This window comes from Polypterus senegalus, chromosome 8 (assembly GCF_016835505.1).
Source record: "Polypterus senegalus isolate Bchr_013 chromosome 8, ASM1683550v1, whole genome shotgun sequence".
NCBI classification, from domain to species: Eukaryota; Metazoa; Chordata; class Cladistia; order Polypteriformes; family Polypteridae; genus Polypterus; species Polypterus senegalus.
Window position 1 is genome coordinate 154,982,626 of NC_053161.1, and position 27,587 is coordinate 155,010,212.

The 27,587-nt window shown below is 40.7% G+C and overlaps 1 pseudogene; it reads left to right on the forward strand.

The window, feature by feature from the left end:
• Nucleotides 1-27,587, forward strand: part of LOC120533235 — a 40,019-nt pseudogene that overhangs the window by 5,363 nt on the left and 7,069 nt on the right.

A 27,587-nucleotide genomic window follows, 5' to 3' on the forward strand; every position in this document is an offset into this window, starting at 1 on the left:
AATAAGTCTGCGTGCCAACAGTGTAGTGAATGCAATCACAGTTTGTTTGTCTTTCTCCACTTTAAGACCCTCTGGAAGAACCCCAAACACAACTGTTAATGGGTTAGGAGGGATTGTGAGTCCAAGGCTGTCTGAGAGGTAATTAAAAATTTTTGTCCAGAATAATGTTAATTTGGTGCAGGCCCAGAACATGTGACCTAGTGAGGCTGGGGCTTGGTTGCAACGTTCGCAGGTTGGATCATGCCCTGGAAACATTTTGGAGAGTTTTAGTCGAGACAGATGTGCTCGATTATATAATTTTGAGTTGTATAATTGTATGCTTTGCGCATATGGAGCTCGAGTGAATTCTCTGCATTGCTACTTTCCACTCCTTTTCTGATATATTAATTGAGAGGTCATTTTACCAGTGTCCTCTTGGATCTTTGAAAGGAAGGGATTGTAAAATGATTTTATATATTGTAGAGATGGAGTGGTAGTTTAAATCTGGAATATGTAACATGCCATTCTGAAGCCCACTAGTCAAATTTAAGGTTGGGGGTGCAGGGCCAATTCTGTTAGCACTGGGTCAAAGGCAGTAACAATTCTGATAAAAAATAGTACTAATAAATTGATTTCCATTCAGCCGTCACTTTTTGAAATCGGCATAATCCAGTGTAAAGTTGCAGGAGATCAAAGCCTAACAACTTAGTTTCAAAAAGTTTAATTCTGCAAAGATGAATAGAAGTCATATTAAAATAATCTTTGTTGAGCTGGATGAAGAACACTTGAGTAGCTTTAAAAGTATTCTGTACTTAGTGAAGTGTACATTTGTTACAAATATTAGACACAAAAATGAAACATAATGGAGACCCCCAAAGTGGGCCCATGAAAAGAGAACAAAGATGTTAAAATGGGAAAAGTTGCCTCTAAAATAATTTTCATTAACTACAGGCCCGTATGTTGATAGCAATGTGAAAATTAACCCTATAATTCACTATTTTACCTAGACGGGATTGTCAAGCAGAACATAAGGTGAATTCAGTAATAAGAGTGAAAAAAAAAAAACGCACAAAATAGGAAATAACAGTTGCTCTCAATTTATAAATTTCTGGAGTTTTCACCTATGAAGAGTTCCTGAATGTGCTAGTGTTGCATGTTCAGGAATAGACATTTATCGGCTATTCATAAGCCAAAATCACTGAGGATGCGGCTAATTTGCGTATTCGTTTAATTCTTGGTCATGTGGACTCTTCCGGGTCCTATTTTAGGATCCTAGTTGTAGATTTAATTTCTACATATTGCCTGAAGAAGGGGCCTGAGTTGCCTCGAAAATTTTGCATATTGTAATCTTTTTAGTTAGCCAATAAAAGGGGTCATTTTGCTTGACTTCTCACTACATTCATAATGGCTAACACGGTACAACACCTTAGTGCTACAGACATACAAGACACCAAAATGTGCCACTACTACTTGGAATTGAAGACCCGGTGGAAGAAACTGGCACACATGGACAGCGACATCTTCTTCTTAATGAAATGCAAAAAAGGAAAAAGGTTTTCCAATGGTGTATCTGTCCTGCTGTCTATATAAACACAGGGAACTCCAGTCTGTGTATTACATCTTGCCTGAAGAAGGGGCCTGAGGTGCCTCAAAAGCTTGCATATTGTCATCTTTTTAGTTAGCCAATAAAAGGTGTCATTTTGCTTGACTTCTCACTTTTTTTAAACTATAAAATAAATCCAAATCACCTATTAAGCACTTTGAACATGGGAAAGGTGCTATATAAATTACATTTATTATTATTAGAATTATTACTTTTAAACCAGTTGTGGTGGAACGTGTAATAAGCTGCCCCCATTAAAAGTGACCGCTTCAATCTGCCAGTGGACCAGCGATATCTTGATGGGTGGTAGACAATAAGTGTTGTTGGGTCCCTTTTTGAAAAGCACCCTATCTGTCAGTATTGTTGAACCACGGGGATGTGTGTTTTCATCTCTAATTTGCTTGTTGTACACACGTGACTTGCAACTACTTTTGACACCTCTATTAAGCTAATATAATTTTTGCTTATCCAGCCCTATCAGTGATAAGGATGTGTCCGCCTACAAAAGGGAGGCGGCTTGCGGAAAACAACTTCAAACTCAATATGCAAAGGCAGATGAGATGTGGACTAATTTCTACAGGCACCCATCCTCTCATCTCCCTCAGATCATTTTGGAACATGTGGGGTCCTTCAAGTTTTTAAGAATCTTCATGTCTAACAATCCTAAGTGGAAGTAGACCATCATTACTATCATTTTAAAAAGTCCACTAAAGGTAGTTATTTTTGCAGAACCTATGAAAACGTAATTATTTCCCAGTCGTGTTTTAACCCATGTCTATGAATCTGCTATTGAAACATTCATAATTTTCACATTACTGCACAGTTCAGTTCAGAACTTGCACATTTAGCTAGGAAGGGCAAAGCACACTGACTGGCCTGTTGCAGCCCTCAGTCAAGAAGTGAGCGGAAAAACAGGTTTGTGATCTCGCCCATTTTGCTGCACTTCAGACACTGTCTTTGAGAAAACAGCTACATTCTAGCCATAACCGCACTACAATCATCTGAATAGTTTTTTCCTTTGGTTATTTTGAGATATATTGAGTTTAGTAATTCTCTGATATATTTATGATCGGGAAAGTTATATGTTTTGTCTGTTACTGCTTTCTTCTTATTTAGAATAGTTGTTTCTTGCAGTCCCTCCCTTTCAAAGATCCCAGAGTACAGTGGGAAAATGATCTCTCACTCAATATCTCAGAAATGGAGTGGAAGGTAGCAGTTCAGAGAAGTCACTCGAGCTCCATATGCGCAAAGCATAGAATTATTCAACTCAAGATTATATATCGAGCGCAACTGTCTCGTTTAAAATTGTCCAAAATGTTTCCAGGGCAAGATCCAACCTGCGAACCCTGCAATCGAGTTCCCGTCTCACTGGGTCACATGTTCTGGACCTGCACCAAATTAACATCATTCTGGACCAAAATCTTTAAATGCTTTTCAGACAGTCTTGGGGGGTCACAATCCCTCCTAATCCACTAACAGCTATGTTTGGTGGACCTCCAGATGGGCTTAAAGTGGAGACGGACAAACAAACTGTGATTTGTCTTTACTACACTATTGGCACGCAGACTTATTTTGGTCAACTGGAAGAATCCTAACTCGCCTCTTTTAAGTCAGTGGGTAACTGATGTTGTATGTTATTTAAAATTGGAAAAAAGCAAATTCTCACCTAGAGGATCCGTGCAGAACTTTTTCAGAACCTGGCAGGATCTAATCAATATAATTGTAGAATAAACTTTTAAATTAAGGAAGCAGATTATCTCCCCTCTTTTTTTTTTACTCCATTTATTTTTATTTATTTATTATTTTATCTATTAACTTATTTTTACTAGCTTAAAGTTTTACTCTACCGGCCTAGCTCTCTTTCTCAGGGGTGAGGGTTGATTTGTTTCTAAGAATATACTTTCTGAGAAGGTTGGCATCCTTCAACATCTGCAGTAAAATGCTGCAGATGTTCTACCAGACGGTTGTGGCGAGTGCCCTCTTTTACGCGGTGGTGTGCTGGAGAGGCAGCATAAAGATGAAAGACGCCTCACGCCTGGACAAACTTGTTAAGAAGGCAGGCTCCATTGTAGGACTAAAGTTGGACAGTTTAACATCTGTGGCAGAGCGACGGGCATTAAGCAAACTCCTGTCAATCATGAAGAATCCACTGCATCCACTTAACTGTGTCCTTCCAGACAGAGGAGTAGCTTCAGTGACAGACTTTTGTCACTGTCCTGTTCCACTGACAGACTGAGGAGATCGTTCCTCCCCCACACTATGCGACTCTTCAATTCCACCCGGGGGAGTAAATGCGAACGTTAATTTTATTTTAATTCTTTTCATTTTTATTACTATTTAATTTAATATTGTTTCTTTGTATCAGTATACTGCTGCTGGATTATGTGAATTTCCCCTTGGGATTAATAAAGTATCTATCTATCTATCTATCTATCTATTTTTGCAAAACTTGACATAATTGTATGGAATGTTATTTGATTTTAATAAAATCAATAAAATAAAAAAAAACAATAGTTGTTACTTGATTATAACTATTCTGTACTGTAATTTACTTATTAGTGGCTATGTTGTTCAATTAGTTTTGTTAGACTACACTTCCTTTCAGATGTATGTTATACGAGGGGCAGTCAAAAAGTTCCCAGAATTGTGAGATAGCAGGAAAGTCAGAGATCAGATTACACTCACATTGTTGTGGAGGGGGGCGCAGCACGTCTGTAGACCAGTTACAACTGGTCTGGATTGGTTTTGGCGTGTCGTATTGTTTAAATGACCATTTGAGTTAGACGTGTGCATAGTCATTCAGCGCAGTGTCACAGTCTGAACAACTTGCTAATTGGAGAAATCCACTTCAGATACACTAGTGGCATTTCCCCAATTTGCACATGAACTTGATGTCAGCACGTTGTTTGAACTGCGACACTGCGCTGAATGACTATTGAGAAAGGAAAAAAAAAAAACATTATTAATTGTAATGATTATAAGTAGTTACTTCACAATACCAAGTACTGTATTTTGTATTAATCATGCTGCAGAGAGCTATATGACGCATTATTTCTATATGATTTGTTCTTCATTTAGGTAGAAAAATAATTAAGCTTGTGCACAGAATAAGGGACTAAAACCTTGCATTCTTTATGGGAAAATGCTGACATCTTGATAATAAAAGAATACCCTGTGATATTATAAATCAGTTGTGACCGTTTCTGAATTCTTGCTTAAAATTATTTGAGCATATTTCTTATTACTGTGAGTGCCCTTTATCTGAAAGAAGCAATGTATACATTCCAATTCAAGGAGTCACAAGCTATTATGATTTACGTACAACCTCAATATGAACCGCTATGTTTCCTTTTTCTTCTTTTTTTATTATTGTCAACAAACTTGAGTTTTAAAAGGAAGTCTCTCCTCCTTGCTAGCAGGCTATCTGATCTGACTGTCAGTGAAAGGCTGCTGCGTGTGGCAAATTGAGCTGGCAGGTGGAGGCAGCCTCTTTGACTCACCAAGAATAAAGAAATTGCTTTTTACTTTAAATTGGTGTTTATCTCCCGTTGTTTTCGACTTCAGCGACCACACTATGCACACGTCTAACTCAAACGGGGAAATTAAAACAATACCGCACACCATAACCAATCCAGACCTGTTGTAAACGGTGTACAGATGTGCTGCAGTCCCCGCCACAACAATGTGTGCGTAAACTGATCTCTCACTTTTTGACTGTCCCTCATATGTGTATGTATGTGATATCTCCAGTGCCCATTTTGTAATGTTTGGGACAAAGACACATTTTCCTTTGATTCATCCCTATGTTCCACACTTTAAAATTACAACTCAAACAATTCAGATGTGATTAAAGTGCAGACTGTCATTTAAGGGGATTTGCATACGTTTTGGTCACACCTTGTAGAACTGACAACACTTTTTATACATGGTACCCCCCATTTCAGGGAAAAAAAAACTGTACTTCACAAATTAAGGATCGAGCACTAAGAAGAAAGTGTGAGTTTCAACAGAAAATGAGTCCTTCACTTTAAACCTGGAGCAGCAACAACTGCACACAACATCGGGCATCATCTTTAAAAGACTTGGCATTGTAAAACTATTTATCTGTGGCAAGATAATCAGAACTCTAAACAGCCAGCTTTCTTGGCATTATACAGTGGCCTCCATATTGTTTGGGACAAAGACACGTTTTTGTCTTGATTTAACCCTCTGCTCCACAGTTTCAAATTACTAAATGCTGTGGCTGAAATGGATTCAAATCCCCTTAAATGGAAGTCTGCAATGTGCACTTCTATCATGACTGAATTGTTTTATACTATGGAGCCGAGCAGTAGATGAAGGAACACTGTGTCTTTGTCGCAGACATTATGAAGGGCACTGTATGTTGTGTAGGTCATTGATGTTGACTTCTGTTGTATGTTGTTCTGAATCGCCAATTCAGGTTTCCATATGCTAATTTTACTCTGCTGTGTCTACAGAGGAAGAAGTTCCCACTTCCAGTAGCAGATGTACAGCATGGAGGAGAGAAGTCCAGTTATCCAGCAGCTTCTTAAAATGAGATATAAGTGTGAAGAGGCAGGCACAAAAGAGGGGAGCAACATGGAGGAAATGGAGTGCCACACACTATACATGGGCCTCCATTTCACAAATTCTCTAGAGGAAAGAAAAGTGGACATTAAGGAAGAAGACTGTGAATGGGAATTTGTGTACCAATCTCAGGATAATCCAAGCATTAAGAAAGAGGAGGATTGTGAATCTGAGGAAGCACACATGAAAGAAGACACTGAGGGAACATTTGAGAGCATTGACGGGCAGAAAAGTGCAACTATAAACTGTGTGAAAAAAGAAGAACTTAAATGGGAGTCTCTCCCCCCATACGTGTGTCCAGAGGTAATTGGATTAGGCTTCACCTCAAACAGTCACCATTCTGTCCAAGTGAAGTCTGAAAATTTGGAGTCTGAAGAAGAATTCTGTTCATTTCCTTCTGGAGAAGGTAGGTGTCACATACAAAGTCAGTGTTAGGCGAGGGGCCGATATGATTCACAAGATAGTTGCTCTTTTGCCTTTTCTCTGAACATGAAAAAGGGGGTCTTGTACGTCTATGAATTCTGTAGTAAAAAGCTGCAATGTATTTTTTTAAACATTAAATAACAAAATGCCAACTTTTAAATTGAACACCTCATTTATGGCAGCTTGATTGATTAATTTCTCTAAAATTCATTCATGGATTGCATTTATCCCTCACAGTCTGAGGTGTAGGGCAGTTCATAAACAAACAAGCATTTTGTAAAAAAAAAAATCAAAGTAACATTCTCATTTATCAGAATAGTGAAACTGACTATTCAATCAAGTCAAGTCAAGTGAAGCTGGGGAGCAAGCACTGGTACAGTGCGTCGCCGCACCCACCACACAACGAAACAGCTTGGGATCCTGGTTAGCAAACCCCCAGGCAGATACACGGTCCAGTCCCACCCTCCCCAGAAATTACCCTCTATCTGCCGCAGCCAAGTGTTACGTGGGCGCCCCCTTGGCCTGGTCCAGCCACTCGGGTCCCCAACAACGAGGATCCTGTTAGGCAGATCACCTTTGGGGAATCGCGCCACATGGCTGTAGTGCCATAACTGACGCTCCCTCACAATGCAGGTGATGTGCCTCATTTGGGACTCCGTGAGCAACCGCTCATTCGATACAAAGTCAAAGCAACGGTACCCAAGGATTTTCTGGAAAGACATAGTACCAAAAGTACCAAAGGAGCCCAGTCTTCGTCTCAGGTCACTGGATAGCGTCCATGTCTCGCAACCATATAGAAAACAGGAAGCACCAGGACTCTAAAGACTTGGACCTTTGTCCCTTTTGCAAAGATACTGGGAGCGCCACACACCCCTTTCCAATGACCTTATGACCCCCATGCTCTCCCAATCCATCTATTATTGACTTTATAGGAAGTGTCACCAGAGACATAAATAACACTGACTATTCAATGACAGAATGAAATTGCAAATGAAAGCAGTGTATAGATTGAATTTGTTTAATTTTTTATAAAAATTAACTGTCAAAGCATAAGCATTAAACAATACATCAATCCAATCAGAAAAAAATGCATTTCATGTAAGTCAGCAGTACTTCATTTGATTCAGACCATGGACCAATTAGGTAAACTGAAATATACAGGTGACCTCATATGTCCCAAAGTCACTTATTAGTGTAATATTACTACTTTTGTTATGTCAAAAGGTGTTTATGTGAAACATACTGCAATTCTATCCATTGCTGAAGGCTTTGTTTTGCAAAGCCTCTGATTTCAGCTAGTGATCCATAATAACTCCTTGGCCATGAAGATAGCGTAACATCAGGGAGACCCTTACTTGTCACCTCCTCACTTTTTTCATATCCCTTTCATTCCAAACCAGAGACTTCATGATGAGCATACACAGTTGTAAATGGGGCAAATTTTTCCAGGGCTGCCTCCAACATGTTCTGCTGTTTTTATTCTCATTGGCTGATGTATTGCCGGAGATCGCCTAGAACATCAATCTATAGTTTAAAGATATTGTTTCAGATTTGCATATCAGACAAGAATAATGAATAAATTATATTAATCCTGCATTTTACTACTCTGTTGGGCCCCTGAGCAAGGCCCTAAACTTTAAAATTGTATGTGTGTGTAAAATAAATAAACATGGAAGATGTTTGTGTTTAAGTAATCAAACATGGTCTTCAGTATCTGATCATTTTCCAAGTGCAGTTTTCTTTGGTACTTATGATAATCAAACCACTATATGAAACAGAAAAAGTGAATCTCTTACTAATAAGTTGTGGGCTTTTTAATTATGAGTACACTATTCCAAACTAAATAATTGTGTCTTATCAAATCTTTTTTTTATGCTATTCTGCAGATATTCAGGAGAATGGCTATGTTTATCCATCATCACTTCCTCAGGCCTCTGTACAATGCAGGACACAGCACAGTGAAAATATGAAGTCAATGACATCTGGATCAGCGATGTTATTAGAAACTACTCTGAGCTGTAATTCCATCTTTACTATGAAAGAATCAGGGAGTGACCCAATAAAAGTTCAACAACAGCAAAAGAAAAATTTTAAATGCGAATCTGAATGTAGAGATGATCTGAAGAGCTACACAAGACTGATGGCATATTGCTGCTCTGAATGTGGTAAACAATTCTCTTGCAGAAGCAATCTTCAAACTCACACAAGAATTCACACCGGTGAGAAGCCATTTTGTTGTTCTAAATGCGGGAAACAATTCTTCTGCAGTAGCCATTTAGAGACTCACACAAGAATTCATACTGGAGAGAAGCCATATTGCTGTTCTGAATGTGGTAAGCAATTCATCTGCAGTAGCCATCTACAGACTCACACAAGAATTCACACTGGAGAGAGGCCATTTTTTTGTTCTGAATGTGGCAAACGATTCTCCTTCAGTAGCGATCTTCATAAGCATTCAAGAATTCACTCTGGAGAGAGACCATATTGCTGTTTTGAATGTGGCAAACAATTCATCACCAGTGACAGGCTACAGATCCACACAAGAATTCACACAGGAGAGAAGCCATATAGCTGCTCTGAATGTGGAAAACAATTCTCCACCAGTAGCAGTCTTCAAAAACATAAGAGTAAACACTGAGATCCGCAGAACAATTCATACTGCAGAGAAGCCATATTGGTGGGCTGACTAATGCAAACAATAAGGTTGCATTGATTCGGATTCTGCTGGCTGGTTCAGAATGTTGACTTTCTTAGACTGCTAGTTCTGTGAACATCCACTTTGTGCCATGTGGTCTGTTCAACATATAAGAACTCCTTAAATGGAAACAGTTACAGTTTTCTGTCTTTTAATAGCAAAATCCACTGTTTTGTTTATCATCTTTGGAGAAAAAAATGCATCTTGAAATGATACCTCTATTTTTGCACAACTTGCCAGAAAAGGGCAGATCAGTGATGTTACTGGTTTAATATAGCACTGGGGGGAAACTCGAGCACCCAAGAATCAAAGAGGAAGTTCAGTGATGAGTTGGCAATGCTTGTCTTACTCCATGCTATATGCACATTATCCTGCCTCACACAGAATTGGGCAGGGAGTAAATTTCATAAAGCAGGAACATCAAAAGGAACTGCTGTGCAAAACGGTGTCATATCAATACAGTGTACATTTTTGTATATTAAAGGAGAACCTTCAATTTTTTTTAAACACACAGTAACATAATACAGTCTTTACTCACTCTTTGTGAGGGTTTGCTTCCCAAGTCTCCTGTGAAAAAGTGGAATGCACGAAAATCAAACAAGCCACCACCACCACCATCATGCACAAAATCCTCTCCATATAATGAAACCATCATATTGTATGGTATATCAACTGCAGTGCAGTGGCTTCACATCATCCTTCACCCCTTTGGCACACTTTATAAAAGTCTGTTTTAAGAAAAAAAAAGTCTCAACAATTCAAAAAATCTTAATTAGCACTGCCGTTTATGCTATAGAAATCAGTGTATTTACACAAATACATGTGTCCACTTTTTTAAAAGATGTTTAATAAATACATTAGCGGATGGCTAGGGCCCTTAATTGACCGGGACACATCTACACTGGAAGGTCCAGGGAAGGGAGTGTATCCATAGCATCACCTCCCCCGGAGAGCTAGAAGGCAGTCCCCCTGGGTTGTTGCAGTGCCTCAGACTCCCGCAGGGCTCCATGGGAGTTGAAGTTTAGTGCAGTCCTGTTGGATTCTGTGGGCACCACTAAGGGGTGCAGCAGCTACAGCTGAGGCCTTGGTTTCAGCATTTCCACCACACCCAGAAGTGCAGCTGGAAGTAGGTCAACTAGCACCTTGAACACTTTCAGATGCCTTATAAAAGGAGCCAGCAACCACTACTCCTACAAAGAGGACATCGCAGTGCTAGAAAAGGTCCAGAGAAGAGCGACTAGGCTGATTCCAGGGCTACGGGGGTTGAATAATGAGGAAAGATTAAAAGAGTTGAGCCTTTACAGTTTAAGAAAAAGAAGATTAAGAGGAGACCTGATTGAAGTGTTTAAAATTATGAAGGGAATTACTCCAGTGGATTGAGACTGTGATTTTAAAATGAGTTCATCAAGAGCACGGAGACACAGTTGGAAACTTATCAAGGGTAAATTTCGCACAAACATTAGGAAGTTCTTCTTTACACAGAGAGCCAGAGGCACTTGGAATAAGCTACCAAGTAGTGTGGTAGACAGTAAGACTCTAGGGACTTTCAAAACTCGACTCGATGTTTTGTTGGAAGACTAGGGGGCTCCGCCCCCTGCTCGCTTCGCTCGCCCACCGCTGTGTTTGGTTTACCGGATATACAATACAATTTATTTTTTGTATAGCCCAAAATCACACAAGAAGTGCCACAATGGGCTTTAACAGGCCCTGCCTCCTGACAGTCCCCCAGCCCTGACCCTCTAAGAAGACCAGAAAAAAACCCTTGTAGGGAGAAAATCGAAGAAATCTTGGGAAAGGCAGTTCAAAGAGAGACTCCTTTCCAGGTAGGTTGGGCGTGCAGTGGGTGTCAAAAAGAAGGGAGTCAATACAACACAGTACAATACATAGAACAGAATAAATCCTCAATACAGTATAAAAATAAAAATTCTAGAAGTACGGAGTAGAATTTCACATTAGATGATATCATATAATATGCTTTGGATTTGTTTTAAGTCCTGGATACCTCATTCATCAAGCTGTCTCCCCCATTTGGCCATTCCACAGCTGAAATAACGCTAATCCGATGAAAGGACACCTCTCTTTCCCACGATTCCTGCGATCCCCCATCAGGGATGACTTTACCTTAAGCAGGCAATATACTTGTTGTGAAAGGGAGGTGCGTCTAAATGTATGCTAAGGATATGCCGTCGCATCATCTGTTGTCTTCCTGATGTTGGCGAGCTGCGCATTTTGCTTGTCTCTTGTCGTTGTTTTAAGAGCTGGGAGCACATGATGCTAATCTGACAGATGCAATCCAAGAACTGCTAGGTTAGATGCCTGTGGACCTGTTTTAAATGATGGCTCACTGGCTGGACTCGCATGACATTCTACAAACAATTGTTGTCCCTTTTAGTTCCGGCCCCGGGCGTGCTTAAATTCTGTATTGCAGGACGTATAACACTTGCTAGCTTGCTCTCCCCGGGGGGGAATAGGAGGGCTGCCCTTCGATCTTTTTAAAATTTTTACAGCCACTGTCCTTTTTCCTACTATTCTTGTAAGTAGGGTGTGTCTTGCAAGAATCTTGTTCTGTGTTCCCGTGAGATGCACCGTGACAAGTCTCTTTCCTCTCGCGGGTCTTTTAGATGTCTTCCGAGAAGATCACGTATCGTAGCCTTGCTTTTGCTTTCCAGGACAGGATTTCTTTTTATAATAGTGAGAAATACGTGGATAGGATTGGCGAGCTTTGTTGGGCTGAATGGCCTGTTCTAATGGAGATTGTTCTAATGTTCTACTCCGGGGACCAGAGTCGGGAGGAAGAAGAACGAAGCTATAAAGGAGGATGGGAGGCAAAAGGACTGTGCTTTGCTTGTTGATATTGTGCTCTTGTGGGGAACGAAGAAACGCACTTCCCCACGTGAATAAAACATGTGTCGTGCAACATTTGTGTCTTGGCCTGTCTGTGTCGGGGTTTAGGGCTGTTGGAGCATCCCGGTATTCCACAATGCCTAAACACTAACAACTGAATGGAAGAATATTAACAGAGCTTGAAAAAAAATAAAACCAGCCTAACCATAAACACAAGAGACTCTAATAGGATAAAATAATGAGCGTTCAGTCTGGGTTTAAATATCAATACCAAAAGCCACAAAATGAAGTCATCTGCCATCGTGCTAGGGAACAATTCACTATTGAAGATATGTTCTCATTGTTTTGGCTCATTGGCTGTGCAGTGCATCCCTCTGTGTTTTCATGCTTGTTTTATTTTTTAATAATTTGTTTTGTTTTTATCACATTAGTCGTTCATTCTGTTAAACTTTCCTTCTTCTGTTTGTTCTCATCTATGGAAGTCACTTGGACACATACACATTATTATGTGGCCAGGGTTGATATCATTGTGACCAACTCCAGGTAAGGTCCCTTCAAAACCAAAATCTGGGGAGAAGGGAAAGTTCCAAAATGCCGAGAACAAGGATAGACAGGCAGAATTGAGTTTGACTGGGAATGCAGAGCTTAATGAGAATACACATAAGAAGACCAAAAAAAAGGAAAATACGGTCATAAATCAGTAAGTGAAATTAGGTTAAAGGTCGCTGTAGAGTTGGTGAGACATTGGCTACTTCTTATATTTCCCTTACTTCATTGTTTTCATTCATATTAATCTCTTCTAGTCCTTGGTCAAATCCAATTCAGGTCTTAAAAATTCTAGAACGAAGTCTTTTTTTTCATCTTATAACCTTTGTTCACCCTCAGCTTAGATAATGGCGCTTTTCCACTGCATAGTACGGCACGACACGGTTCAGTTCAGCTCACTTTTGGGGTGTTTTCCACTGGGAACAGTACCTGGTACCTGGTCCTGGTCCTTTTTTTAGTACCACCTCAGCCGAGGTTCCAAGCGCGCCGAACAGTTACTAAAATGTGACGTGTAAACTCTGCTGGTCACTGATTGGCCGGAGAAAATCGTCATTACTGCGTCACTGGCTATTCTTTTCTTTAAAGGTACACACGCGGAAGTTTGTGTCCCGTCTCTCCATCGCTGGACGCAGTTTGTTGCATAAGTGGATGAATGTTTCTTCAGACATTCGAAAGTTCTCCAGCCACTGAGTGTTTGTAAAACCGGGAACAATCACATCCCACCACTCTGAAGCACGGTTAAATGTCCAAACAGATGGTCTGTTGTGGCGACTTTTTTGCAAAATGTGGAAGATCTGTAATATACAGAATCAGCATTTTAATGTTACACTGGCAGTTAAGTTCATTTTATGCTTTGCAACAGTGATAAAAGTTAGCTAGTGATGTGCTTTTTTTAGATGCTTACCCTTGCGTCGTCGAGCTAAAGTGTTGTCGTTGTCTGCGTGTTGTTGTAAAAGTTCCACGGTGTCACGACAGTAGAGGCGGCGCAACTATAACGACACGTGACTAATCCCTCCCACTCTAAAGCGGTACTAAACTGCAGTCGAAACGCAAACCGAGCCGAACCAAGGTGAGCTGTACTGAACCGTGCTGTGCCGTACTATGCAGTGGAAAAGCGCCATAAGAGGCACATAACGAACAGCAATATTTAATATTCTAAGCAGTCCAAAAAAGTCTAGAAAGATCCCATTATTTACAAAAGCAATCTTGATACTGAACAGCACATTGTTTTGATCTTGAAGCCAGAACATTAGAACATTCTTTTTTTCTTTTCAAGAACAGGCCATTTAATGTAACAAACATTCCAGTAATTTCTCCTAAATAGTATCAAGTTGAGCTTAGAGGGTTCCTAAAGTCCTACTCTTTATCACTACTTGGTAACTTATTCCATGTATCTCTAGTTCTTTGTGTGAAGAAAAATTTCCTAACATTTGTATAAGGTTTGCTTTTAACAAGATTCCATTTGTGTCCTTGTGTTCTTGTTGAAGAACTTTTTTTTAAAGTAACAGCCACAGTACTAATTTCTCTCATAATCTTAAACACTTCAGTCATGATAAGCGCCATTTACTTAAAATGAAAACATTCAGCTCTTTCTATTTCTCCTCATAGCTTAAACCTCTCCGTCTCAGCATCAGCCTAGTTGTTCTCCTCTGAACTTTCTCTAATGCTGCTATGTCTTTTTTGTAATACGGAGATTAAAACTGCATGCACTTCTCCACATATCATGCCACATAACTTAATATTCTGGTAGCCTTCTTTATGCCTTATTTACGCTATCTGCACATAGTGTGGCGGACATCTGTGGCCCTTACCCGGCTGGGACACCTCTGAGAACATGTGCAGGACATTATCTCCCCCGGAGCAATAGATATCAGTCCCCATAGGTTACAGCAGCAGCTCAGTTTCCCACAGGGCTTCATGGGAATTGGAGTTCTGCAACTCAGCTCGGTTGGATGCTGCAGGGACTGGGGAGCTCTACTTACTGGGGTTTCAGCCTTACCCAGAAGTACATCCAGGGATCACTCCAGGAGCTAGAGTCAGGAGGAAGAGGAAGACGCTTGCCAGGGAGGAGTGTAGAAGGCTGTGGCAGAGAGAGGACAGAGTCCTGTGCTACTGTTGAGAACTCAGACTGTGCTTGGTGCTTGCTTGTACTTTGCTTTGGTGATGGAAACACTTGGAAGCATTTCCCACGAATAAAAGCTTTGTTTGCACTGGATTTGTGTCAGGTGTTGGGGAGCTGAAGCACTCCTGGTGATCATAGTAGATATTGATGAGTCCACCATAACTCCTAGGTTATAGACCCCTATTGTTTATTCAAATCTAACATTTTTACTTCTTACATGTAATACTTTATATTTACTTGCATTAAATGTCATCAGCCCAGGCCTGTATCCTACCCATGTCCCTTTATAACAGTTTAGCTGATTCAACATTATGTGCCCTTCCACCTAGTTTTGTATCATCTGCTGACTTAACCAGATCATTTATGTATATTAAAAAGAGCAGCGGTCCTGATACTGACCTCCAAGGGTCACCACCGTTAAGATCACCTAATTCTAAATATGCTTCCCTCATCATATCCTTTTGCTTCCTGGGCTACAGACAGTTTTGTATGCACCTACACACCATGACTTGAATTCCTTATTGTTTTAGTCTGATTATTAAACTTTCATGTGGCACCTTATCAAAAGCTTTCTGAAAATCGAGATAAATAACATCCTATGCACCTCTCTTATGCTTTTGTTTCTTCCTTATAGTACTCCAGCACAGACCTCTCTCATTTTAACCTGTGCTGAAGGTTTCCTGAAACTTCTGTTCTTTCCAAGTGTTTCTCAATCTTCTCCTTAATAATTCCTTCTATTAATTTACCTGTGAACCACATTAAGGTTATGAAGATTGTGACCTATAGTTTCTTTTATCTGCCTGATCATCGTTTTAATTGTATATAATGAAATAATAATCACTATTTTCCACTCTTTAGGAGTGCAGTGACTTCCTAACAATATTATGTCGAGGGTTTATATATAAAACTGCTCCAAAAAATTAGAGGCACACTTTTAATTGAGAGTATAGCATCAAATCAGTGAAACTTCTGGTCTATTGATCTCGTCAGTGAAGTAGCAGAGGGTTCATCAGTTTTCACTAGAGGGGAAAAAATGAGACGACCCCAAAACAGGAATGAATGGTTTAACAGGTGGAGGGAGGCCACTGACATTTTTCCCTCTTCATCTGTTTTTTCACTCATTTTGCATTTGGCTATGGTCAGCGTCACTACTTGTAGCATGAGGCGATACCTGGACCATACAGAGGTTGCACAGGTAGTGCAACTTCTCCAGGACATTACATCAATACGTGCCATTGCCAGAAGGTTTGTTGTGTCTCCCAGCACAGCCTCAAGAGCATGGAGGAGATTCCAAGAGATGGGCAGTTACTCTAGGAGAGCTGGACAGGGCACATTGTAGAAGGTCGTTAACCCATCAGCAGGACTGACCGCTATCTGTTCTTTTGGGCAAGGAGAAACGGGATGAGGCGGCACATGGGCGCAGTGGTAGCGCTGCTGCCTCGCAGTTAGAAGACCTGGGTTCACTTCCCGGGTCCTCCCTGCGTGGAGTTTGCATGTTCTCCCCGTGTCTGCGTGGGTTTCCTCCGGGCGCTCCGGTTTCCTCCCACAATCCAAAGACATGCAGGTTAGGTGGATTGGCGATTCTAAATTAGCCCTAGTGTGTGCTTGGTGTGTTTGTGTGTTACCTGTGGTGTGCTGGCACCCTGCCCAGGATTGGTTCCTGCCCTGTGTTGGCTGGGATTGGCTCCAGCAGACCCCCGTGACCCTGTATTTGGATTCAGCGGGTTAGAAAATGGATGGATGGATGGAAACGGGATGAGCACAGCCAGAGCCCTACAAAATGACCTCCAGCAGGCTGGCCACTGGTGTGAATGTCTCTGACCAAACAATCAGAAACATACTTCATGAGGGTGGCCTGAGGGTCCGACGTCCTCTAGTGGGCCCTGTGCTCACTGCCTGCCTGGCACCATAGAGCTCGACTGGCATTTGCCACAGAATACCAGAATTGGCAGGTCCACCACTGGTGCCCTGTGCTTTTCACAGATGAGAGCAGGTTCACCCTGAGCACATGTGGCAGATGTGAAAGGGTCTGGAGAAGCTGTGGAGAACGTTATGCTGCCTGTAACATCGTTCAGCATGACCGGTTTGGTGGTGGGTCAGTGATGGTCTGGGGAGGCATATCCATGGAGGGACACACAGACCTCTACAGGCTAGACAACGGCACCTTGACTGCCATTAGGTATCGGGATGAAATCCTTGGACCCATTGTCAGATCCATTGCTGGTGCAGTGGGTCCTGGGCTCCTGCTGGTGCATGGCAATGCCTGGCCTCATGTGGCGAGAGGATGAAGGAATTGATACCATTGACTGGCCCCCACGCTCACTCGCCTGACCTCAATCCAATAGAACACCTCTGTGTGTCACATTATGTTTTGGTCCATCCAATGCCACCAGGTTGCACCTCAGACAGTCTGGGAGCTCAGTGATGCCCTGGTCCAGATCTGGGAGGAGATCCCCCTGGACACCATCTGTCGTCTCATTAGGACGTTGTCAGACATGCATACATCACGTGGGGGCCATACAAACTACTGAGTTCGATTTGGAGTTGCTGCAGTGAAATTTCGGCAAAATGGACGAGCCTGCCGCATCATTTTTTCACTTTGATTTTCAGGGTGTCTTTGAATTCAGCCCTCTGTAGGCTGATAATTTTCATTTCCATCAAACGATGTGGCATCCTTTTGTTCCTAACACATTACCATATCAGAAGAGATGTACAGCAGGATGTTTTTCCCATTGAGATCTGATGTGTTTTCAAAGTGTTCCTTTAATTCCTTTGAACAGTTTATATACTGTATATACTCACTAACCTCCATAAGCACTCTTGGATAAATATTATCTGGTTCTGGTGATTTGTTAGCATATTTAATATGAGCAGCACGTCTCCCTGTACATGTCTAAATCTCTCAGTACCTCCTTAGCAGTCCCACTAACTGCTGGGAGGTGATCGACTTCCTCACTTGTGAAGACCTCAGAAAAATGCAAGTTTAGAGCATCCGCTAATTCACTGTCTCTATTTTTTAATTCTCCCTTACTATTCCAAATACACTTGACATCCTTCTTGACTGATGTTATTCTACTAAAATACTGAAAGAATCTCCTTAGGTCATCTTTCACCTTTCTGCAGTATTCCTCTCTAACTGCCTAGTAGCTTTTCTATTAGCCGTCTTAATGGTGGCTCTCATGTTCTCACACGCCCTACTCTTTGCACTGGAGTTAATTGTCTTATACACCTTATTTTTCTGTATTTTTCCTTTGCAGTTTCTAGTTCATCTTCACATTAACCTACTGCTGAGGTATTTTTATTTTTTATTTCCTACTACGTCCTAATTTTGGGGTGTACCTGTCCTGCATTACATTTAAAACATTTTTAAGCCTGTTCCACTGCTCCTTGACTATTTCCACACTTAACAGCTTTTCCCAGTTTATTCATTTTAGACTAAAATATAAAAAAATACTAACTTTTTTTTTTACAAAGAGCACTTTTTCAATTACTCAAAGCACTTCCACACATGTAGGACTGAGGACACAAACCCATGATCCCCTTGCTGCAAAGCAGTGGTGCTACCACTGTGCCACCAGTTAAACTTAACAGTTTTAGTCTTGATATCTTTGCTCTGCCAATAAACTAAGAAATATATTCTGGTCACTTGACCCTAGTCGTTTCATCACCTCTACACCCTCAATTCTATTCTGATTGTTACAAAATGCTAAATCCAGACAGGCTTCACCCTGCATTAGTGCTTTAACATAGTGTGATAAAAAGGAGTCACTGATTATGTTTCAAAACTCCTGCTCTTGTACTCTGCTATTTGTAAGGTTAGCTTAATTAATATTTGGGTATTCCAGGGCAGCATGGTGGCGCAGTGGGTAGCGCTGCTGCCTCGCAGTTAGGAGACCTGGGCGTGGAGTTTGCATGTTCTTCTCATGTCTGGGTTTCCTCCCACAGTCCAAAGGCATGCAGGTTAAGTGCATTGGCAATCCTATATTGTGCTTGGTGTATGTGTGTGTGTGCGTGCGCCCTGCAGTGGGCTGGTTCCCTGCTCGGGGTTTGTTTCCTGCTTTGCACCCAGTGTTGGCTGGGATTGGCTCCAGCAGACCCCTGTGACCCTGTAGTTAGAACATAGCGGGTTGGATAATGGATGGATAGACGGATGCTTCTAGTGTTTAAGCAGGTGATTTTAGAATTAAAATTAGAATTAGTACAATCTAGACGAGAACAGGCCATTCAGCCCAACAAAGCTCGCCAGTCCTATCCACTTGTTTCCTCCAAGAAAACATCAAGTCGAGTTTTGAAAGTCCCTAATGTCTTACTGTCTACCACACTACTTGGTAGCTTATTCCAAGTGTCTATCGTTCTTTGTGTAAAGAAAAACTTCCTAATGTTTGTGCGAAATTTACCCTTAACAAGTTTTCAACTGTGTCCCCGTGTTCTTGATGAACTCATGTTAAAATACAAGTCTCGATCCACTGGACTAATTCCCTTCATAATTTTAAACACTTCAATCATGTCACCTCTTAATCTTCTTTTGCTTAAACTGTAAAGGCTCAGCTCTTTTAATCTTTCCTCATAATTCAACCCCTGTAGACCTGGAATCAGCCTAGTCGCTCTTCTCTGGACCTTTTCTAGTGCTGCTATGTCCTTTTGTAGCCTGGAGACCAAAACTGCACACAGTACTCAAGATGAGGCCTCACCAGTGCATTATAAAGGTTGAGCAGAACCTCCTTGGACTTGTACTCCACAGATCGTGCTATATAACCTAACATTCGGTTAGCCTTCTTAATGGCTTCTGAACACTGTTTGGAAGTTGATAGCTTTGAGTCCACTATGACTCCTAAATCCTTCTCATAAGGTGTACTCTCGATTTTCCGACCTCCCATTGTGTATTCAAACCTAACGTTTTTACTTCCTATGTGTAATACTTTACATTTACCGACATTAAATTTCATCTGCCACAAATCTGCCCAAGCCTATATGCTATCCAAGTCCTTCTGTAATGATATAACGGATTCCAAATTATCTGCTAATCCACCTATCTTGGTATCATCTGCAAACTTAACCAGCTTGTTACTTATATTCCTATCTAAATGATTTATATATATTAAAAAAAAAATAATGTGTTACTTATTTTACTTTTTCACTTTTACTTTGGACTAGAAATGAGGTTACTATGCATATTTTCTGTTACTCTACTGCTTCTCCCTACAATCTGAGAGCATTCTATTATCACACAGGCATATAGTTAAACATTAAGAACATTCAATTCACTTATTATTCTTATAGGGGGAAAACAGAATCTTCCATCAGAATGAGTGTGAAAGTTGCATTCTATTCAAATTCAAACAAAGCAAAACATTATGTGAATTTACCATTAACTTAAGAGTTAATGGTAAATTATCAGTCTATTGATAATGCTAAGATAGGATGCTGCCAGAACAATGGGTATTAGAGATGGTTGAAAAGCGTCACAAAAGGACTCTAGCCATAGGACCTTTATCCTTGTTTCTTTGACCTTGATTTCTCTTTAACGTTTTCTGATTAATGTTTCTAATGCTGTGAATCTTGAATCAGGGTCACCTGTCCCTATTAGAGGAGAGTATGCAGATTATAATCAACCCCAGCTTAATGCTGACACAATTAGTGGTTGAGCTATCCAGCTTGGAGAAGTGCCTGTGTCAGCTGTTGTATCTATGTGGAGAACAGGTACGTAATTGTTAGTGATGCTGACGCAGCCATCTAAAATTCAGTAACCCATTAGGAGAGTGTCAGCAGATGACAGTACACCCTGGTTCAATGCTAACACAATCCGTCGCTTTTTTGAGATGGCCTATGTCTCATTCCTATGTGGAGAACAGACATTTTGGGGGGTAGCATTGCCAATATAGCAATGTGTTTAATAAATGAGCGCCCCCTATTATTTGTGGAGCGTCCTTAGATTACAACTCTGATTTTTCTGTTTTGACACTCCTTAGATTTTGAGTAATTGAAATCAGTGTTCTTTCCGAATTCTGCACATATACAAAATAGACATGGTTAGGCTATTGTGAAACTTCTTAAATACCTTACTTGTTTTAGTGTTGTACACGCTTAAAAAATGCAAAATTCAGTAAGTATTGCTTTTCTGAAAGTGGCTTTTCCAGCAGTAGGAGTATTGCAGGCTTCAGGGGACTTTTATGTTAATACATTACGTGGCTCTCACGACCGGAAGTACCGCTTTGCTGTTGCCCGATGTTACTGTTCGCACGTTACATCTGAACACAGCGAACTGTCCGAAGAAGCAACCCTCGAAATAGAAAGCGGTAAGTAATGTCTGAAAGCAAGAGTGGGACATACATGTGATCGGCGAAGTGCAGTTACAGTGAAGAAGGCTGCAATAACGGCGCTCACATGAAGGGATGTCCTTGTCCTATTGCGTGCGGTGTGCAGCCGGCTCCGCTCAGCCTGGCGCTCGGTGGTCTCCCGGTGGTTGTTCAAGTGGACAGCGATGACGTATGGCAAGTGCTGCTTTTAGGAATCTCGTTTTATACTAGAGCCGTCCGGCGCTGAGCCCGCCCCTTTGTATTTTAGATTAGTTTTGTGTAGTAGCCTAAATGTCTCTGCTAAGTTTATTATTAAATTGTCAAGACGCACAGTCACCGCTCGTTTAGTCGTTTGCACCAATGAATCTGTGATCGTTCATTTCTGAATCGACAGTAAAAGTCCCGCAGTTTAGTGATGATCACAATTATAAACGCGAAGGTTGGAAAAATAATGCAATCGGTATTTAGTTTTAACGTGATTTTAAACAAACAATTGTATGCCTGGTGTTAGTAATAATGTTAACAAAGACAATAGTATATAATAGCTTTTTATTTTTTGGAAATTGGGTAGGGAATGGTGGTGATAATAATAATAATAATAATAATAATAATAATAATGCAGGCTTCTTTTGTGCGAATTAATGGAAAAATAACAAACGTTTTTTTCGTTTGTGCAAATTGTTTAGAGGAGGGTGATAATAATGTAATATTAGCCAATGTATTACAAATTGATAAGGATGATACTGATGATGATGATGATGATAATGACATTATTTTTTAAATAATATTAATAATAACCATAAAAATAGTAATATATTAATGATATAAAGATGATGATAATGGTAATGTAATATTAGTTATCATTTTGTATACTGATTATTTTAAAACAAATGTTTAATTCTGTTCTCTATTATTATTATTATTATTATTATTATTATTATTATTATTATTATTATTATATACGTTATATTTTTTTTACATATTGATGATTTTTAAACAAAATATTAAAAATATGCATTTTTCTTTTATGCAAATAGTTTTTAGATTGACAAAGATAATAATTATAATGATGCCGTATTAGCTATTTTATTTGATGCTGATATTTCAAGATGATGTTGATGATAATGCAGTATTAGCTGCCTTCTTCTGTGCACTTTGATGAAAGTAAAAAGAATTAATATTTCTTAGCTTTTTAATTTTAGGCAGATCGTTTACTCTGTACAGGGTGGGACTTTGTGTTTTTGCAAATAGGCCTCTTTTCTTTATTTATAAAGGAGCCCTGCAGCCTGGGCAGATGACTGGCACTTACATTTGCATTTTTTTATTTTTTTTATTTCTTGTTTAATGTAAAGTTAACATGAACCTTTTTATTGCTGTTTACTCACTATGTGCACACAGCTGGCACCCATTTTTGTTTCCAGTCTATCTGTGCAGATGCTTGGGAGGTTTTTTTTCTTTTATTAAAAAGCCAGGAATGCCTTGGAGATAGTAATATGTTTCATTATAATTATTATTTGACAATGTCTCTCTTTAACAACTCTTTTAAGGTTTGTTTTGCCTCATCACAGGCTAACTGCCCATTCCCTCTTCCCTTTTACAGACCCGCATTACGGCCAGCTAGCTAGTTGGGTTTCCTGCCACAGAGCTTAGTAAACTTCCTGACTGACAGATTTTGAAGTGAATAATTTTTTTCCCTCTGAATTGGAGGGAAGATGTTGGCTTGTTGTCAGATAGACAGATATATAGATTCCCGCAAATAATCATAATTTGCATATAAAACTCCACCCTAAGTAACAGTTTGTGTCTTTCTTTGGAGTCAGCTCGCTGTTGTTACACTTGAGCCAGTGCTCTCTTGCTGGTCCATTACCTCACAATATCCTCCAACTCGGTGCTGAAGAACTTCTAAAAGTGTTAATTTCATTCATTACTTTACTGAATCGTTAATGTTGTACTGTTGTGAAGTGCGTAGTTATAAATATTGAACACTATTGTATGTGTTAGGTGTTTGCCTGCTTTGGTAAAGGAAAACACAAGTAAGAGATCCATTGTACATATAGCACTGGCAAATGAAGAAACCAAACTAAATGACTGCCATCCTGGTCGAAACTTTCTCATTCTGTGTGCTGAGATGGTACAACTGCAGGGTGACAAAGTCAGATTCATGTATCCATCCTTTGTCAAAAGTTGCTTCCAAGTGCAGAGTAGAAGCACATTCTGGCACCCTTAGACACAAAGCAGGTGCCAACCCTGCATGCGGCACCAGTCCACCACACCTCCATGCCAAATTCAGTGTTACCAATTAACCTAATACACAGATTCTTACAATGTAAGAAGAAAACACGCACAAATTGGGGATATAAAAATTCTTAGTAGACTCAGTAACACTTATAAAATGGTGATTAAACAAACAAAAGAGCATTTTGTGGCATTTTTACAGCCTCTTCCTGGATGAGCCAGGAGTGAAGCAGTTCATTGAAACTGGAAAAAAGAACATGCTGGTGTCATCAAGCACATGACTTCTAGTGACCGCTGTGGAGGGACAGATTAAGGTGCACAGCCTGTGATCAAGTGATGAGAATTCCACAAAAGTTATAGGTATGTATTTAGTTTTAATCTTTAATCTAAAGTTTTAAGTCTACTTGCAGGTGTGTTAACATATAACCAAAGTGGTAGCGCAGAGTTGTCATTCCTGCCTCACAATGCCAACTGCATTGTATTAGTGAGTGCGTGAGCGCGAGTATTATTACCTGTTTTAACAAAGAATGCCAAAAATACATCAGTGATACTTCTCAACTAAATAATTACATCGAGTCCTTTGTTAAGTAAATAACATCCATACCCTTTTTCCATCTTTAATTTGAGCCCCTAGATGAACACTGGCCGCTGTGCCGTTAGATCACACTGTCTCAAAATATCTTTGTCAAATAACAACTGCATTAAAATTAAACTGACATTTTAGTAGTATGTTTCTGTTACTGGACTGCTCACAAAACACTTTTCTTTTTCTCTTTGGCTGAGCCCTGAACAGAATGGTGCAAACATCCACCATATTTGCTTCTCGCCATACACCCAGGGGTGCTGCGATAACCACTGACTCCTGGTCACCCTAAAGTGAAGAAATTCAATTTACCCCTCGGCACAGTCGAGATTAAATGTATACGAATACAACATATGTTCAGTTCCTTTGAGATGAATACACACTATGCACGTGCTTAAGCCTTTCCTCAGTAGCTGTTCATGTGTTTGCATGTTATTACACCGACAACAGCAATTTTTTTTTTTGTGAAATAATGCCATGGTTATCTTTTTTTCCTTTACACATAGTGTGGAAGAAATTAATTGGAAATATATTGAAGAAATAAATCTTGTCCTAAACTAGGACCTCTTTGAGTCAGAAACCAGGCAGGAGGAAACCTGTTCATTGCGTCTTTTCTTTCCTCTTCAGCAAATGCTTGAAGAGGGAGCATCCTGTTAAAGCAGGCTACTAAGAGTGAGTGCCCTGAGCAGAGGTGGTCAGAGAATAAGGGCAGAGGTCTATATTCATAAATAACTGAGTTTATGTAACAGTGATGAAATTACCTGAAATGTATTCTGATTGGTTGGTTGGCTTACACACTTATCATCTGATTATTTCATTAGATTACACTAGCCAACCCGCGGCGTAGCATACACCACATAATCAGGAAAAAATAAACATTTGAAAAATCCGTAATTTAATAAACCACCAAGAAAAGTAACATTGCAACAATGCACTCTACGAACCAACATACAATTGTCCGTGACTGAAAACCGGAGGAGCGCCGTCACGCTTTCTCCTTCCAAAGCGAAGGACGGGGTTGAACGGCGCTCATTCAGTACGCCATGCCCGCTTATGTGCCCGCCCCCAACTCCCTACCTGAGTCGCTTTTGTCTGTGTACAGTCCACACGCACCTGTGAGTCACGTTGACTTTTCCAAACACCGCCTCAGTCGGTTTCCACGTTGATTTGTCATTGTTCTTTGCGGTTCCGGCTGCTTTTTTTTATATATAATCCACCACGTCACCCGACCATGGGGGGCTTTACAAAGGGCAGGGACGTAATCAGTGCGAGTGTATGACCCGCACGTACTGGGAATTTCTCGTTCGTGGGGAACAATTGGAAGCCACGGTCTCCATCACGAATGGGGTTCAATGGCTTACCCACGCCTCCCGCCGGGTAGACACACATTGATCCATTCAGTGTAGCGCGCGTGCAGTACCGGACATACAAGTGCATCACAGACCTGTTAATGCTCAATCTCACATGTCCCTCTAAGAATTTGGATGCCGACCGCTGTTGGGTCATGTAACTATTTAGCAGGCGGGAGTCTCATTCGTTTTCAGAAATAACCAGCCAAATCGCTCCACCACCCACAGAATCGAGAAAGAGCTATCAATCTGTCAATCCTGTCCGTGTCCGGGCCGGGTGAGGTTTCCTGCGTTGAGTCAAATGAAGCGAAAGGCTCCACACCTGGTGGTGCACTTCCGTCAATTCCTTTAAGTTTCAGCTTTGTAACCATACTCCCCCCTGCACCCAAAGACTTTGGTTACCCGGTTGGCTGCCTGTTGCGGGGCCTGCATTGGTGAAGCAGGTGAGACAGTAATGAAACAGAGGCACAGGGCTTATTGGTTTTTAAAGACTGCCTCCTTCATTGGGTTTTAACCAATGCACGGAACGAACCAACACACAATCGTCCGTGTGGCACTCAGGGTGGAACGAGAGGAGAGGAGAAGGACGTCCACTCCGCTCCCTCCGTCATGCTAGTCTGCTGATTTCTCGTTCAGTATGCACTGCCTGCTCATGTGCCCACCTCCAACTCGTCACTCAAGTCGTTGTCGTCTTTGCACAGTCCAGATGCACCTGTGACTCACGTAGACTTTTCATTGCTCTGTGCGGTTTTGGCTGCCTTTCTATATATAATCCACCAAGACACCCGACCACGGTGGGAGGGGTGTGTGAACAAAGTGCAGGAGCATCCAAGAAGGCGGATGCGAATTGCTGTATGTAGCGTGTTGCTATAGTGCACGCGGTCGTGTGTCGTAACCGAAAACTCGTTTTTTAAAGACTGCTCACTTCATTGTGTTTTAACCTCAGTTGTAAAGGAACGTTTTAAGGATCCCATGGGATACCCCTGACAAACAGTTTTACACGCCGCATATGGCGATTCACCTCCGCGAGAAACATGCCTCTATTAACAGTCAAAGTGGGTTGGAGCTGCATGTGACCTCTACGTCAGACGAATATAAATGACGCCATTTTTTTCTGTGTCGTCGCGTCCGAGTTGGTGGGTGTGGCTCTGCGAGTTGTCGTCGTATCCAATGGTCTTGGAGTTGGTGGCGTGGCTCCTTCCTGCGTGCGCCATAGGTGTCTTACTTGTCAGCGGCTTAGTGAATCCACGCCCCCTTCTGGCGTGCTTTCCATGGTTGTCTTGCCTTAGTGAATTATATATATAGATACCCAAATAACATATCTAGAAAACGTCTCATTCTACTATACTCTTGTTGTTCTCAATAAAAATTTCTAAGGACGTGACAAGTATTAAGTGCTACTAGGTAAAGGACATCAGCCAATTTTTTGATCTACCTCCTAGAACATCCTGTGTATGACATCAACCATCTTCTAGTAGAGGGTGGGCAATGTCGGTCCTGAAGGGCCACTGTGGCTGCAGGTTTTTGTTTCTTAATGAGAAGTTCATTACTGCTGATGAAGCCCTTATTGCTTAAGTCATATTGCGATGCTTCATTTTAGTGGTCTCGCTTGTTAAGGTTTCCCACCCTTAATTGTTTATTTCAATCTTAAACAGCTGCTTTCAGTGTTTTAATGGCTCCTTATTAGCAATAAGATGCAAATGACAAAGGAGCCAGCAGTTCTCCATCTAACTTGCTGTGTGGATTCATCATGCACTATTTGGTTCAATAAAACACTTATGAGAAAAATATGACAGACTGAAAATTATCTGTTTTTAGGTTTCCAATCATTTTGATGATTTTCTTGAAAAGGAAATAAAATTTACCATATAAGAACCTTACATTGCGGACTAACACGCCATAAAATTAAATAGGGTTAGAGATTGGCAAAGATTGGTTTCTAATTAAGCAATTGGGTAGGAAAGAAAACCTACAGCCATCGTGGCCCTTCAGGACCGACACTGCCTGCCCTGTTCTAGAACATTCTTGTCTTTTTTACTTAACCACTTCAACATTCTCTTCATGCTATTTCTAAGACAAATGCTATATTTCATTTTAATGGACATTGTATACAAAAACACTTTATTTGCAAAAAAGTATGTTACAGTACAAATTATTTTTGTATAGCCTAAAATCACACAAGAAGTGTAACCCTGCCTCGTTACAGCCCCCCAGCGTTGACCCTCTAAGAAAACAAGCAAAAACTCCCAAAAAAAACCCTTGTAGGGAAAAATGGAAGAAACCAGGGAAAGGCAATTCAAAGAGAAACCCCTTTCCAGGTAGATT